Source organism: Cervus canadensis, chromosome 12, assembly GCF_019320065.1.
Source record: "Cervus canadensis isolate Bull #8, Minnesota chromosome 12, ASM1932006v1, whole genome shotgun sequence".
Lineage (NCBI taxonomy): Eukaryota > Metazoa > Chordata > Mammalia > Artiodactyla > Cervidae > Cervus > Cervus canadensis.
In genome coordinates this window covers 6828729-6844214 of record NC_057397.1, presented here as the reverse complement: position 1 = coordinate 6844214, position 15486 = coordinate 6828729, and positions in this window count along the sequence as shown.

Below are 15486 nucleotides of genomic sequence, written 5' to 3'. Positions count from 1 at the left end.
AGACTGAAAGCCAAGAAACCAAAACCAAGCAATGAGAACTGAGATTGGCCTCTTGTCAGGGAAGGAAATCACAGTGTGAGTCCAGGAGGGCTCAGTCAGGGGGTTCCAAGGGCTCTGGGGAGTTGGGGTTGGGGGGCTCATGGTGGTTATGCTAATCAGGTGTGGGGTCTGAATTCCAGACAGGGCAGAATGGGTCTGAGCAGGACAGGTGAATATGAGCCCCATGTCCACCGGTCAGGAAGGAGCTCTCCGGAAACAAGATTGATTTTGATCCCCCTTAGGCAAGTGAAGCTGAGGAGGGTGGTCATTTCCCTGTTGCAGAAACCACCCCATGTCTCAGGACTGATCATCTGATGAAATTGGCTACACTTGTCAGGAACACATTGCTGCAAAGGGGAAGCCCAGTCCTCCCATCTCACAAAAGGGTACACTGAAGGCCAGGGAGGGTTCACTCTTGTGAATCACGTGTCACCAACAGAGCCAGGACCGTGGCGCAGGTCTCCTGAGACCTCAGGCAAAGGTGGGCTGTTCCTCCGGTGTTCTAGCTCGTGATGAGAGTCCCTGGAACCAGAGGACAAACTGACATCTCTCCCATCGTGGTTTGCCCAGGACCCAACAGAACAGAGGATGAAGCAGTGTATAAATGGATGGACGAGTGAGTGAACACATAGCCAGGCAGGAACCGGCTCCAGCCGGTAGCTGGTCCACCGCCCGTCTCAGGACCTATTTCTGGAGCAGTGTTCATGCCATGATATCTAGATTTCAAAGTGATTCCTCTCTCTGAAGTCATAATCTCTAATACAAACAGCTTCCACAATCCTTACTGATGGAATGATGCTAAATTGGAAGAAACATTTTATCTAGACTACTTTACCCAACCCCAAAGACACTCACTGGTTTTATGATTTTTATTGTTCAGAGTTTCTGTTTTTATGGCCTTTTGCTCATTTCTGTACCATGAGTGGAAGCTGAGGAGGCTCAGTGATGACCAGGAAGCAGACAGGGGCTGATGTCTTACACTGAGTCCTGCTGATGCAAAAGAAGGGAAAGTGAAAGTCGCTCAGTCGTGTCCAGCTCTGCGACCCCATGAAGCATATGGTCCATGGGGTTCTCCAGGCCAGAATACTGGAGTGGGCAGCCATTCCCTTCTCCAGGGGATCTTCCCAACCCAGGGATCGAGCCCAGGTCCCCCGCATTGTAGGCGGATTCTTTACCACCTGAGCCACCAGGGAAGGAAGGGAACTTGGATGCCACAGGATTAGCTCGGTGGTTTTCAGCCAAGGTGACTGTGTGCCCCAGGGACCCCTGGCAATGCCTGGAGACACTCCTGGGGTCCCAGTTGGAGAGGAGGTTCTATCGCTATCTAGTGGGTGGAGCCAAGGAGGCCGCTCACCATTCTATGGTTCATAGGGCAGCCCACACAGCAAAGAGTGATCTGGTGCCCAAAGTCAATAGTGACGAGGGTGGAAAATTAGCTCAAGAGAGCTGGACAAAACAGACTTCGATCAGAAATGGAAAAATGAATGGTTTCATTATGAATACTATTTATGTCTGACTGTGTCTGTCTTTCTGACAACGATATCAGAAAAAAATTTCATAACATTTTAAAACAAGTACCTATACTCTCACCACCCTAATCTTAGGTATGTTTTAGGTAGTGTTGTGGAGAAGGCGGTGGTAGTTTAGTTGCTAAGCTGCGTCCAACTCTTTGAATGTAGCCCGCCAGGCTCCTCTGTCCATGGGGTTTCCCAGGCAAGAATACTGGAGTGGGTTGCCATTTCCTTCCCAGGGGATCTTTCAGGATCAGGGGTCAAACTCGTGTCTCCTTCTTGGCAGGTGGATTCTTTACCACTGAGCCACCTGGGAAGCTTTGGGTAGTAAAGTGGGAGGTAAAATAAGGGTTTTTTATTTTAAAAAGTCAGATGGCCCTGGGTTCAAATGATGTGGCATCATATGGTCCCTGAAGGGCCTTGGAAAAGTCAGCTTGCCTCTCTTGTCTCAGCTTGCTCTGTTTTAGAAACTCTGGTAACTCTCATTTCTGCAGATAGCCAAGTGATTAGAGCAGAACAGTTATTATTTAAAGCACGATGTGCATGGTAGTTGTCCAAATTTTATTTTATTTTCCAATTCCTAGGCACAGGCATCCATGGCTATAACAGAATTGCCTTCACAACATTGATGCAATTTTTCTATGCCACTTTTTTAACAATATTAATTATGCTTTTAGGGTGAAAAAACACCATTTGCTTTGTACAATCCCAACAGTTGGATAATCCATACTTAATGAATCCAATGAACATCATGCCTTCCCCACTGGGAACTCTTTCCCTCAGGTAAATTCTGGATGAGGGGTGGGAGTCACTGTGTTAAAGAGCGTAGAGAGTGTAATGGTCTCCGGCATTTTAGGACATAGCATTGATGAGGAGCTAGAAGCCAGGACAGGAGGCATGAAACAGGAGGAAGGATCAGCAATTACCTGGGCATCCTGAGGAAGATGGACCAGCCTTCACCATGTCTGTGAAGCTCTGCTTTGTCAAGTTCAATCAAGTTAACATGGGTACAATATTTTAATCTATTCTGTCACCTTCATTCCAATTCTGTAAGTTGACCCCAAAGTGTCATTTATAGCAATTTTCCTCACCAGGATCCAGTCTAGGGTCAGGTATCACAGTGGGCTGTCAGTTCTTGATATCTCTTGATTTAATAGATTAAACGATAACTTTGTTGGTGCCCGTCTGTCTTTAACCACGTTCTATTAACCATCTCCATATCTCTCTGGGGTTCACAGAGCTGGCTGCCACTCTCACCTGCTGATTTTTCTGGTCAATGTTCCCACCTTATCTATGACAGTCCAGTACTGCCACCTGGCTCCTCATGGAAGGATCCTGTAATTTCTTTTGCAGTGTACCAGCATCCTGCCCTAGACCTGACCACCTGCCCCGAGGAGCCTGGGGTGAGATGAGCATTGGACTGACTCTTTCCTACCTCCTCCCCCTGCCCCCCACCCGCCTCGTTGGCACCAACTTCTGGAGGGCTGGAGGGAGGGAGGCGTGGAAGAGGAAGAACAATGGTTTTCTCCTTCTTCAGAAACCACGATGGGGTCCACTCATGGTTGCCTTACTTTGCTCAGATGTTCAGATGCTGCCTCTCTCATGGGGCTTTGTGAATCTTTTAAGATTCTTTTCTGTATAGTTCATTACAGAGTGAAGGGTAGAGTTCACCGATTCTGTCTCCCTGCCCTTCCCCGAGTCCCTTCTTGGGGTTTCAAACCTCCTTTCTGTTGCTGGATAGCTCTGTGACCTTGAACAAATTACTTGCCATCTCTGAGCATTAGTCTCCTGAGCTGCAAGCAAGGGGTGATGCTGACCATCTTACTGGCTGCCTCCTAAGGCTATTTGAAATGAAGTTGCCTGTGTAAACCTCCTGGGGTGACGAGGACCAGGATCAAGAGTTATGATGAATTCTGCCCCTGCACACAGTCTGATCTACTCAGTATTTCATGTGGGTCAAAGTGCACTGTCCTGTACCTTTCGCCATAAATGTCAGTGGAAAAATCAGGGAAAGAAAATGAATGACGGAGAAGAAATGAGCTTTCCCTGGGTTGCCGTTATAGGAACAATAACCCAGGGGTCTCTTCTAGCTTCTGCTCTTCCTCCCCTCACTGCTTCTAGGCATCCATTGTCATCCTTTATGTAAATAACTCCCAAATCCATGCCCAACCCTTAGTTAGCACATGAACGAATGAGTGAAAAAAAAAAAAAAACAAAATCCTCAGTTCCTCCACCCACGTACATGGAGTAGCTCTGACTGATGTCTGCCTCCGTAACGTTCTGTTATAAATACAACAACGGCAAACGTCATATACTGGATTTCACTTTATAAAACATCCTCCTTTCCATTCATCCCACATGATCCTTGCAAACCTGTGAGGTGGGGGTTATTGACTTCCCTTAACTGGTGAAGAGACTGAGGATTGAAGAATAAGAAAAATAGCACACACTGAACACTTAGGGGTGCTGGATTCTTGTCACGTGACACCCAGACAACCCTATGAGGTGTCTGTTATTATCCCTGGTTTACAGGTGAAGGAGCCAAGACAGAGAGAGGTTCAGTGACTTACCAAGTACCTGCTAGATTTGCGCATAGAAGAGACACTGTGCCCCTGAGCCCAGGCCTGGAGGGAACTTGTACATCTCTGTTCATTCTGTTATGAACAAGCCCTCGATGGTGCTGGAGAGAGAGCGACCACAGGGCAGACACCAGCTACGCCAGCGGAGTCCATTGTAGACTGGCCAGCCCCAGGTTAACTACACCTGGCTATAGAGCCAAGTCTCAGCAGAACTGAAGACAGAAGGGACACCTAGTGGAACCCAAATTTGGGGATAAATGGATGGTAGTTGTCTTAATCTACTAAACTTTGAGACAGTTCCTTAATGTAGCAAGAATCTACCGACTCATGAAAAGATACCAGGCATCATTATTTATTAAGGGAATTCTGATTAAAACCCCGGGATTTCCACACTTCACAGCCACTAGGGCTGTGGAGAATTGAGAATCAGTTCCAGGCCTCTCCCTCACCTTCTCCTGGTTTGGTGGCAAACTTTGGAGCTCCCCAACTTGTAGAAATGTCATCCCCATCTCTGCTTTTCCCTTCACACAGGGTTCTACAAGCATGCATGTCTGTGCCTAAATTTCCCCTTTTAAATGACATTGGGTTAAGGGCCCCCCCGCACTATGACCTCATCTTTACTAATTATATTTGCAATAACTCCATTTTCAATCAAGGTTGTATTCTGAGCTGGGAATTAGGCTTTCAACATATGAATTTGGGAAAGCATAATTCCATCTGTAACAGGTCCTTGAACATGTGTGTAAAATGAAGTTCTGTATCTAGTTTTACAAGCAGATTGAGAGAACCCCACCTTCACATTTGGAAGCACAATTGCATCATTATACAGTTTTAAGGACTATCGAAATGGTCTTAATCAAACTTCTATTCACATAAGGGAAGAAATGAAGTATCAGAGGGAGGTGACAAGTTGTCCAAAGCCACAGGGGCCAGAAGCCAGGACACCGGATGGCTTCTTTTAGAAACGTTCCTGCCACATCACACTTTATTCTCACATACGCACAATTTAGTCCATTCCTGGGCCTTTAGCAGACAATTTCTAAAAGCTATAAAGGGCTCTTTGGTGAGGCCTCCTGAACCCAAAAACCCTTCACAGCCCTAAAACAGATTTGCTGCAGGATTAAAGCCCCCAGAGACAGAGTCAGGCCTGGCCCTGGGCCACAATTATCCTGAAAGCCTGGAGATGCTCCTGCCCCCAGGACAAAAGGACGGGTCTTGGTGTCAAGAAGAAAAGCTCCCAAGAAAGATCTCTCGGTCTAACAGATGAGCAAACGCACTCAAAATACTTTTATTCTATTAGGGACCAGCTCTGCCAAGGCAGGGATTTCGCTCAGCTCAACAGCATACAGATTTTGCCATGGATTTGGAAGAAATGCAGGTGAAAGTGTTAGTGGTTCAGTCATGCTTGATTCTGTGCAGACCCCATGGACTGTAGCCCACCAGGCTCCTCTGTCCATAGAATTCTCCAGGCAAGAAAGATGGAGTGGGTTGCCATTCTCTTCTCCAGGGGATCTTCCTGACCCAGGGATCAAACCCACATCTCCTGAATTGCAGGAGGATTCTTTACCATCTGAGCCACCAGGGAACTTCCATTTATGACCAGGAGAAAATAAAAGGGGCCAAATTTATTTTCCACTTTAAATAAGCAGAAAACTGGATATATATTTCATTCAGATATAAGCATATATTTTATACAATGTAATGTATCCCCAATGAAAAATGCTGCATCTCAGCCTCTCAGTCATGTCCAACTCTTTGCGACCCCATGGACTGTAGCCCACCAGGCTCCTCTGTCCTTGGGACTCTCCAGGCAAGAGTACTGGAGTGGGAAGCCATTTCCCATGCCAGGGGATTTTCTTGACCCAGGAATCAGACCTGTGTCTCCTGCATCAGCAGACGGGTTCTCTAGCACTGTGACACTTGGGAAGCCCCAGTTATATACACACGCTATATATACATGTAACAAATTTAAGACTTTGGAAACATGAACTGAGTTCCCTGAGAATGTGAATAAAGGAAAGCAAAATGAGCCCTGAGATTCTGAGTTTTCAACCCAATGGCAACTTTCAGGCTGTAGTGAAAGGAGGCGGGAGCCAAGCAGAGCCCAGCAGTCACACTGAGTTGAGAAGACAGGAGTAAGAGCTGGGAGGTGGGTCAAGGGGACAGAATTTGTGGAGCAAGATATCAAAGAGAGCTTCAGAGAGAGAATCCTTGAGACCCACAGAGGGAGCCTCCTTGTTCTTTGTCTTGTGACTGATCTGACTTTGTAAAGCTCAGGCATTTGGTAGAGTATTCAGGATGGTACCTCTTTAGTAGGACAGATAACTTAGCTCCAGGCTAAAGGCTGTTTTGGACCTGCCCTTATAAAGCTGAAAAGCAAGCCTCAAATGGATCACCCATCTCAAAATTTTAACTGTATCCCAGGACAAAGCCAACACCATTTAAAGGAATACTATGAAATCCAGCACCAATGCAATTTCTAGAATTCAATTAATCAGGCACAGGAGGAGGAAAATATAACTGAGATTCAGAAGAAAAAAAAAAATCAAACAGAAACTGACATGGGGATAACAGAGATGGAAGGCTCAGATAAGGCCATCAGATATATTATATTGGGTTGGCCAAAAGTTTCAAAAGATGTTACAGAAAAGCCCAAATGAGCCTTTGGCCAACCCCATAAATATGTGCCATATATTTAGAAGATAGATAGTAACATAAATACAATAAAGAGAAATGGAAAATATTGAGATATCTTAAAAATACTTGTAGAGATAAAAAATATGGTATCAGAAAAGAAATATATTGATTGGAATTAACAACTGAATAAACTTGAAGAAATTATCAGTAAGCTGAACACATAGGAACTGTTCAAAGTGATGAGAATAGAGAATCAGGGGTCGTTTTCATAATGTCAGTTTATTTAACATACATACAGTTGGAGTTCCTAAGGAGAGGGGCCAAAAATAAGTGTGTGAAATAATGGAAGGAAGTTTTCCAAATGGTAAAAACCACAAATCCGAAGAAGGGAGTTTACATACAGCAAGCAAGAAAAATTTTAAAGTATCAAGACATCTTATATTGTTGAAAACCAGTGATAAAAATCCTAAGGCTCCCAAAGAAAAAAAGACATATTGCATACTTGACCCAAAGGTCCCCATGAAAGGACCATAAATGGTAAATATTTGAGTGAAGATACATTTTTTTTTTTTTAGTTCTACCACTTTATTGCTACCAACCCATCTCCCTCCACCCTCATGCACACACGCTCAGTCATGTAACCCCATGGACTGCAGCCCGCCAGGCTCCTCTGTCCATGGACTTTTCCAGGCAAGAATACTGGAGTGGGTTGCCATTTCCTTCTCCAAGATACATCTTGTTTTCAGTACCTTACAAAGATCATTGAAAGTTTAAAGCAAATGTAATTTCAATTGTGAAATTTAAACCAAATATAGCAATATATAATAAGAACTAGAGCATGAAGGCCGGGAAAAGATATTGGCAACACACTGTCAGGGTTTTAAAGTTATGCGAAATGTGACCATATGAAGACTTTTAATATTATTTGAAATCATAGAATGCCCAGTTTAAAAAAAAGTAAAACTAAGAGATACAGCTGAGACATTTGTGGAAATAAAATGAAATTAAAATTTGATCCAAAAGAAAGCAGGAAAAGGAAGTGACAGGAAACAGATGGAACAAATAGAAAATGTATAGCAAGATGGTAGATTTTAACCAAACCATACTGATTAAACACTGTAAATGCATAGCGACAGAAAGGTCAGAGGGAATTTTTGATGGCGATGGAAATTGTTCTGTATCACGAGCATGATGGGAGTTTCATGACTGTTTGTATTTGCCAAATTGCACCAATCTGTGCAGTTACAATTAGTGAACTTTATCTGATGCAAATTATACCTCAATAAACTGTTTCAAAATAGAAGCAAATAGAAAGTTGCAAGGAGAAGCAAGTGAAAAATAAAAATGGGCTGAAGGTCGGATTGGAAAGTCGATACATACACGCACACAGGTGTGCATCGTGTGTGCAAAGCTTTGCTGCTTCTCCTTTTTGAAGTTAATAATTTACACAACTTAGAAAATGCCAGAAAGCACAAAAATATTCTGCATAATCTTATCTTTCTAGATTTTAGCACTATTTTTTCTCAAGCATATTCTTCCAAGCATCAACATATCTATGCTTACATGGATACAGAACTGTATTTTTCTCACTAAGAAGATTATCACATGACACAAGGTTTTCAAGCAACAATATTTTGGAAGAATTTTCTGATGTTGATAAATATAAATACATTTTTATAGCCATCATATTAGGAGCTGCCTGGAATTCCACTGTATGTGTATATGCGTGTGTGTATATTTATTTAACCATTCCCATCTACCATACAGGTGGTTGGGCTTCTCTGGTGGCTTATTGGTAGAGAATCCACCTGCCAATGCAGGAGATGTGGGCTTGTTCCCTGGGCCGGGAAGAGCCCCTAGAGAAGGAATGGAAACCCACTCTAGTATTCTGGCCTGGGAAAGCCCATGGACAGAGGAGCCCAGTGGGCTACAGTCCATGGGGTTGCAAGAGAGTTGGACATGACTTAGTGACTAAACATCAACCACAGATACATGATGGTTATTTGGGTTGTTTAATGGTTAACAGATTGTTTCCTATTTAAAATTTTTGTCTTTAGCAATATCGTATTGAACACACTAGTGTTTGCGATTTTTCTTTTCATTAGGATAAAATATAAGACTTGGGATTGTTCAAAGTGAAAACCCTCTTTTCACAAGGAGTTTTACAACCTCCCCAAAGATCATGCCAGCTCATACTCCTTTCTAGCAGAACATATGAATACCAGTGTTCTCACATCGTCACATGCTGTATCTTTAGATTTCTGATCTGTCCTCCCCGGATGTGCCACTAAATTGTCTCAGTGCACGCGTGTGTGTGTGCATTTAAGAACTTTTGCAAAGTGTTTCCAGAGACTTCCAGCTGCTGTTAACAAGTACCCCTAAGAAGCTCAAGACCCAGGAAAAGGTAAGGCTGGGGCCTCCTCATAACAAATCTTTGATGTATCTCTGTGATGCTTTATAGCTTCTAACATGCTTTCCAATATTATATAATATAAAAAATGAATGTGATTAGGCCCACTTCACAAGATTAGTATTTGGAGTAAAGGACAGAACGTGTTTTAGTGGAACGCTGTCTTACAGAAGCATTGGAAACCACTCAATTTTCAACACCTAGAGATTAACTCAACAACATATACCATCCATGTAATAAAACACACTGGTAGCTATAAGGGTGTTGTAGGAATAAGCTTATTGAACTGGGAAAACAGCGATGATGGTTGTGAAGTGGAGGAAAAAACAGGTTATAAGTAGGCATGCACACTATGGTTGCATTCTTCTGGTGAAGAATCATATACAAGTAGAAAATGATCTGAAATTACATGCATTTTTATATTCACATTGATTTTTCTGGATAAGTGGGTGAACTTTTTCTCTTATGTTTTTCTTTGGACTCTTCTGATGGTCAACATGTTGGCTGTAACAACAAAAAGGCAATTTCATAAGAACAAGCAACACCAAAATTACTTAAAGTGCCTAATGGGTGCCCAGTAAATACTTATTATCCTCTGACATTTCAGCATCCCTGAGTGCCGGTCATTATCTTCTCCACGTGCTGTGTGACTCTGGGGAAGTCGAGCTTCCGGGACTGTGGGTACTTGACCCAAGGTTACACGGCTAATGGGAGGCAGTGCAGACACTTCAACCAGTCCTCCGACCCCAAAGAGCATGCCTTTCTGCTTCATTCGTCACTGCACAACTCAATTGCCCCAAACCCTTCCTCTCCTCTGCCTTCTGTTAGCAAAATTCCATGGCAAGTTGGTCCTCCATCTTACACCTGCTCTTCTAGGATGGGTCAAGAGGACCTTGAGACGTTCCAGCAGGTGGATGTCTTTAGAAAGGACCCAGGTTCACCTGCATGAATGGGGGCCCTGTAGGGACAACCACCCTTCCCACAACCACCCCACCCCCCAGCCCCCAGAGCCCATGAGCCAGGATGCTTCCGGCTCTAGGGAGGAGCTAGGATGGTGATGCTCTAAAGAGAGCCCCCTCCCCGACGATGTTGGAGTTGCATGGTGGTTGCTGCGACCCATCCCAAGCACCATCAGAAAGGTGGATGTAGGGGGCCCTGGAGGAGCCGCCACTGAGGTTGCTCAGGGCCCAAATAGGCCCATGTGTCTCAGACTGCAGCACCACCCACATGATGCTGAATGCTTGATGGAAAAAGCCTCCCTCTGTGTGATTGTTACTCCACAGCAAATCACCAGAGGAAGAAACCGGGTAGATGCTAGCATGGTACCCACTTCACACAGAAGTTAAATGGCTGAGACGCAGCCAGCGTCTCAGAGTGTGGGTTGGGACCCACTCTCCAGGTTCAATCCACAATCGTCCGATGGAGACACACTTAGCACAGTGCCTGCCATCAAGGTGTGTACGCCCCTCTTTTGGGCTCCCCTTCCCTGGGAGGCAAGAGCTAGGGGACTCAGATAGAGGGCTCTGTGTTGCAAGCCTAGTTCTATGGCTGTGGTCAATGGCTTAATCCTCTCTGAACATCACCTTCTACTTAAGCAAAATGGGGATGTAACCCATAGGATAGTCAAGACTGGAGCTGCTGGGCTATATGAAGCACCTGTTAAAGCAAAGTAGCATGTAGCACACAGGGCATCCGTCCGTACGGACAGGCCTGTGTGTGAGCGGGTAGAACTTCTGCTCCTGGTGGTGTATGTGCATAGGGGAAGCCTCAGTGAGCTCAGACTCCCCGGGGCTCATCACTGCCCCCAGGGGGCGTCATGCCTCAGGGTGGAATGAAGCCTGCAGCAGTCAGCCAGAGGTACATTTCAGTCCTGTCTTTGCCACTTCCCAGCCATGTGTCATGCATGGGCTGTTTAATCTCTCAGTCTGCCCATCTGTAAATTCAGGGTAATTACATCCACCTGGAGAGGCTGAAAAAATTAAATCCAGCAGGTAGAAAGTGACCCCCAAGAGGGCAGGGCTTGCTGTCTTTTGTTCGCTTCCTAGCTGCCAGGAGAAGAACTGCTCACAGCGGACAATAAATATATTGTGAACACAGGGATCCAGGGGAGCATGAGGCAGCATGGGGGTGGGTTCTGAGTCTCATTAAGGAATGGAGGGCAAATGAGCTGACGTCTGTGTGTTAGTTGCTCCAGTCGTATCCGACTCTTTGTGACCCCATGGATTGAAGCCTGTCAAGCTCCTCTGTCCATGGGGATTCTCCAGGCAAGAATACTGGAGTGGGTAGCCATGCCCTCCCTCCAGGGGATCTTCCCGCCCCAGGGATCAATCCCAGGTTTCCGGCACTGCAGGCAGATTCTTAACCATCTGAGGCACCAGAGAAGCCAGAGCTAACATGTACTCTCAGCTTAATGATCGCCATATCCAACATACACGAACACGGAAGTCTAGCATCCCAATGGGCACCACGTCTGAATACTGCTGGCCACCAGGGCTGCACGTGGCTCCCAGCATCCCTGCCCCTCAAAGCCCGACAAATTCTGCTCAGTGGGGATGCTCCACCAAGCCCCTCGAAGCTCCCCCTGCCTGTATCCTCTCAGAAGAGATGATCCCTTCCCCCAAGATTAGTGCGGAATTGCTCCTTCTGCACCAATGCCCCATGTGCTGGGAAGATGGTGCTTGGCCATCAAACACCAGCTTGAATCCTGGGCCACCAGTTCGGAGGTGGGTTACCTTCGGATGGCTCATGAACCCTCTCTGAGCCTGTTTTCTCGTTGGAGTAATGGGGCTACTTGTTTTGCCCAGTTGTTGGAGCTGACAATATCTAAAGATCCCCCCACCCTCCACTCCTCCACACACTAGGAATCCTGCAAGACTGTCTCCGCCATCGGCACCAACAGTGAAAACTTTGTCTCTGGTGACACCTACTGGTGCCTGGCCCGTGGGGGTGGAGGACACCCTTAGGCTTTTGGAGTCACCGGGTGCGGGGAGTTGGAGCTTAGGACACCCTAGTGTTAGAGCGGAGAATGAGGCCCGCGCCCCCACGGCTGCATGGCGCGCCCCCCCCCCCCGCTGGGATCACCTTGCGCTCGCGCTCACGACCCCCACAAACCTCTCTGTAGTTGGGCAGCTGGGGGAAGCTTTGGGAAGAAAACAGCAGGTAAAAGGCTGCCTCTCCAGGCGTGCCCTTGGCTTCCCCTTACTCGTGGCATGACCCAAGCTCAGTGCCTTGGTGAGGAGACCCCCATGCCCGGCCTCTGGCAGCGCCCTCTAACCGGGTCTCTTCCTCCCTGCCCTCCCTGTGCTAGGGTGCGGGGACCCGTACAGGTCCTTCTGCCTCGGGCACTCATCCTGCAGGTTCGTTTCCATCCGAGGGTCTCTGCTCACTGGCTGCCCAGACCCCTCCCCAGCATGTGGTTTCTGCCCCAAGTCCACCCTGCATCCCTCTCTGCTTCCTTCCCAGCAGCAGCTGTCAGCTCAGGAAAAGAGCAGAGAGCAGACCAACGACAGGTCCTAGTTACATCGGTCTCTCCCACTGGAGGGGGCGTCCCAGGTGGTGCTAATGGTAGAGAATCTGCCTGCCGGTGCAGGAGATGTAAGAGACGTGGGTTCGATCCCTGGATCGGGAAGATCCCCTGGAGGAGGGCATGGCAACCCACTCCAGTATTCTTGCCTGGAGAATCCCATGGACAGAGAAGCCTGGCGGGCTACAGTTTATGAGGCCGCGAAGAGGCGGACACGCCTGAAGGGACTGAGCACTCACACCGGAACTTGAGCCCCACAAGGGCTGGGGCCGATTTTTCTGCTCCAGGGCTGCCGCACAGCAAATGCAGGTTTGCAAACTCAGGTTTTCATCACTCGGTCACAGTGGGGACACGGAGAGGAGGCGCAGCACCTCCATCCATCGCACTTCTGCCCCTCACCATACCGTGTGTCTGGGAAGCAAGCTGGCAGGGGGGTCCCCCTGGCAGAGAACCTCCGGCCCCGTTTTCTCACCAGCCTCTTAAGTCCTTCCTAGTCGGTCCTGTCTCGTCTACTGGTCAAGGGCTACTTACTACTGACTTGCCATCCCCCACCCCCCGCCCTGGCCCTGTGCATTCACTAGATCAGAGACAAACCCAGCACACGTGGACCTGTTAGATTTATCCACATTGATCAGAACCGCTTGCAGGATTGTTGTGAGGTTTCAACACTATGTATTGTGTGTGGTTCAGGGTAGCTGGCATAACACAGCTGGTTGGCAAATAGAGGCAGGTAAGCAGATGCTGTTTATGGCCTTTCCAAGTCAGTCTGTGTGTGAAGGGACCAGTGTGGCTTTTAAAATGTTTCAGGAGGCTCCTCAGAGACTGTGATGGGCAAGACCATGCCCCTTGCCTGTTCTATATCTTGGACTTTGGAGAAAGGTTTTGTTTAAGGAAAACCTCTCTCCCTCCCTTGCAATGCCCCTCCCCATCCCCCCACCCCCCATAAAAGAGTAGAATGTTGAACTGTGTGTCATCATCTGTGTGGAAAGAGGTCTGCTCACCACTCAAGGGTCCTGGCTCTGATCCCAGTTCTGTCTCGTCTAGGGGTTGTGACCATGGACAATTGACTTCCATTTTCTGGGAGTCAATTCCCTGGAATGTCCACAAACTATTTCACCTCCCTCTCTGGTATATGAGGATTAAATTCAGTGTCTGCATCCCTAGACCACTATTAACTGCTTAGCAGAAAGCAGCTCTAAAGCCAGGGAGCCTGGTGCAAATATTCCTCTGCCTGCCCATCTAGCTGTGTGATAGTGGATTAATGTCTTCATCTCTCTGGGCCTCAGATTTCACAGGGGGAAGATGGCTAAACTTAGAGTTGCTGTGAAAATTGATTGAGCCAAGCGCGGAGGTGGTGGCTAAAGCACCTGAACCCGCAGCTGGCACATCAGCCCTTGGGACTGAAAAAATGCGACTTCCCCTGCCTCCCAGGTTCTGATGCCAGGTTGCCTGGAGCTTTCTGACGGCTGCTGGGGAGGGCTGCACAGAGCTCCTTTCATCCAGGAAAATACTCTGCAACTCTTCCGCAGGGCCAGCCCTGGACCTCCCTCGTGGTCCTACCTTCCCCCATATCTCCAGTGTCCTTGGACGGTCTGCCACACCTGCAGGCAGCGGGAGGTGTGATGGTCCAGCTGGTGGGTCCTCCTCTGTTCCGACACCATGGTGGGGGTGGGGGTGGGGGGGAGGTCTGCAAAACATTTCCCCAAAGTCAGGGCTCTGGTTTCTTCCGCTGAGAAAATTCTAAGTTAGGACCTGGTCTCTTTCTTTTGTAACCACAGAAAGAAAGGGAATCCGGAAGCATCTGCAACAAAGCAAGCACTGTGTCAGATCACAGTACACTTTACCTTAATTTCCCCCAAATCCAGGAAATTGGGATCCTTGTACCCACTTCTCAGTCACTTATATGTGCCAGGTTAGGAATGCTGCGAGTAACATACTTGTGTAAGAAATTGAAGCCCATGAGCAATGCTTTTTGACCAAACTTGAGAAGGCAGATTAGCAAAAAGGAAGGTAAAAATCACCCCAAGGCCCACCACTGTTGACTTCTTCAAGTACATTGTTCTGGACTTATTTTGAAAGGTCCCCATAAGTGGAGTGGCATGGTGATATGAAAGACTTCTGGAATTACAATCTGAGTTTGAATCCTGTTTCAACCACTTACTAGCTGTTGCCATTGAGTAAATCTCGCTCTTTGCCTTGATTATCTTACCCCCAAATGATAGTATTACTATGGGTGTATCTTGGAAATATTACGGGTTCAGTTCTGGAGCACTGCAATAAGGCAAATCACGCAAATATTTTTTGGCTTCCCAGTGCCTATGCCAGTTTTGTTTCTATTATACTATAGTCTATTAAGCAGGCAATAGCATTATTTAAGAGAACAACATACGTACCTCAATCAAAAAATGCCTCATTGCTATAGTGTAGCTTTCCCAGTGGCTCAGTGGTAAAGAACCTGCCTGCAATGCAGGAGACACAAGAAACCTGGATTGGGAAGATCCCCTGGAGGAGGAAATGGCAACCCACTCACTCCAGTATTCTTGCCTGGGAAATTCCATGGACAGAGGAGCCTGGGTGGGCTACAGTCCATGAGGTTGCAGAGTCGGACACAGCTGAGCGCACACATACTCATTCCTAAGAAAGCTGGCTGTCGTCGGAGCCTTCAGCAAGTTGCAGTGGGAACAGAGATCACTGATCACCCGAACAAATACAATAATTAAAAAGCTTGAGATTCTGCAAGGATTCCCAAAATGGGACAAAAGAGACATGAAATCAGTACATGCTGTT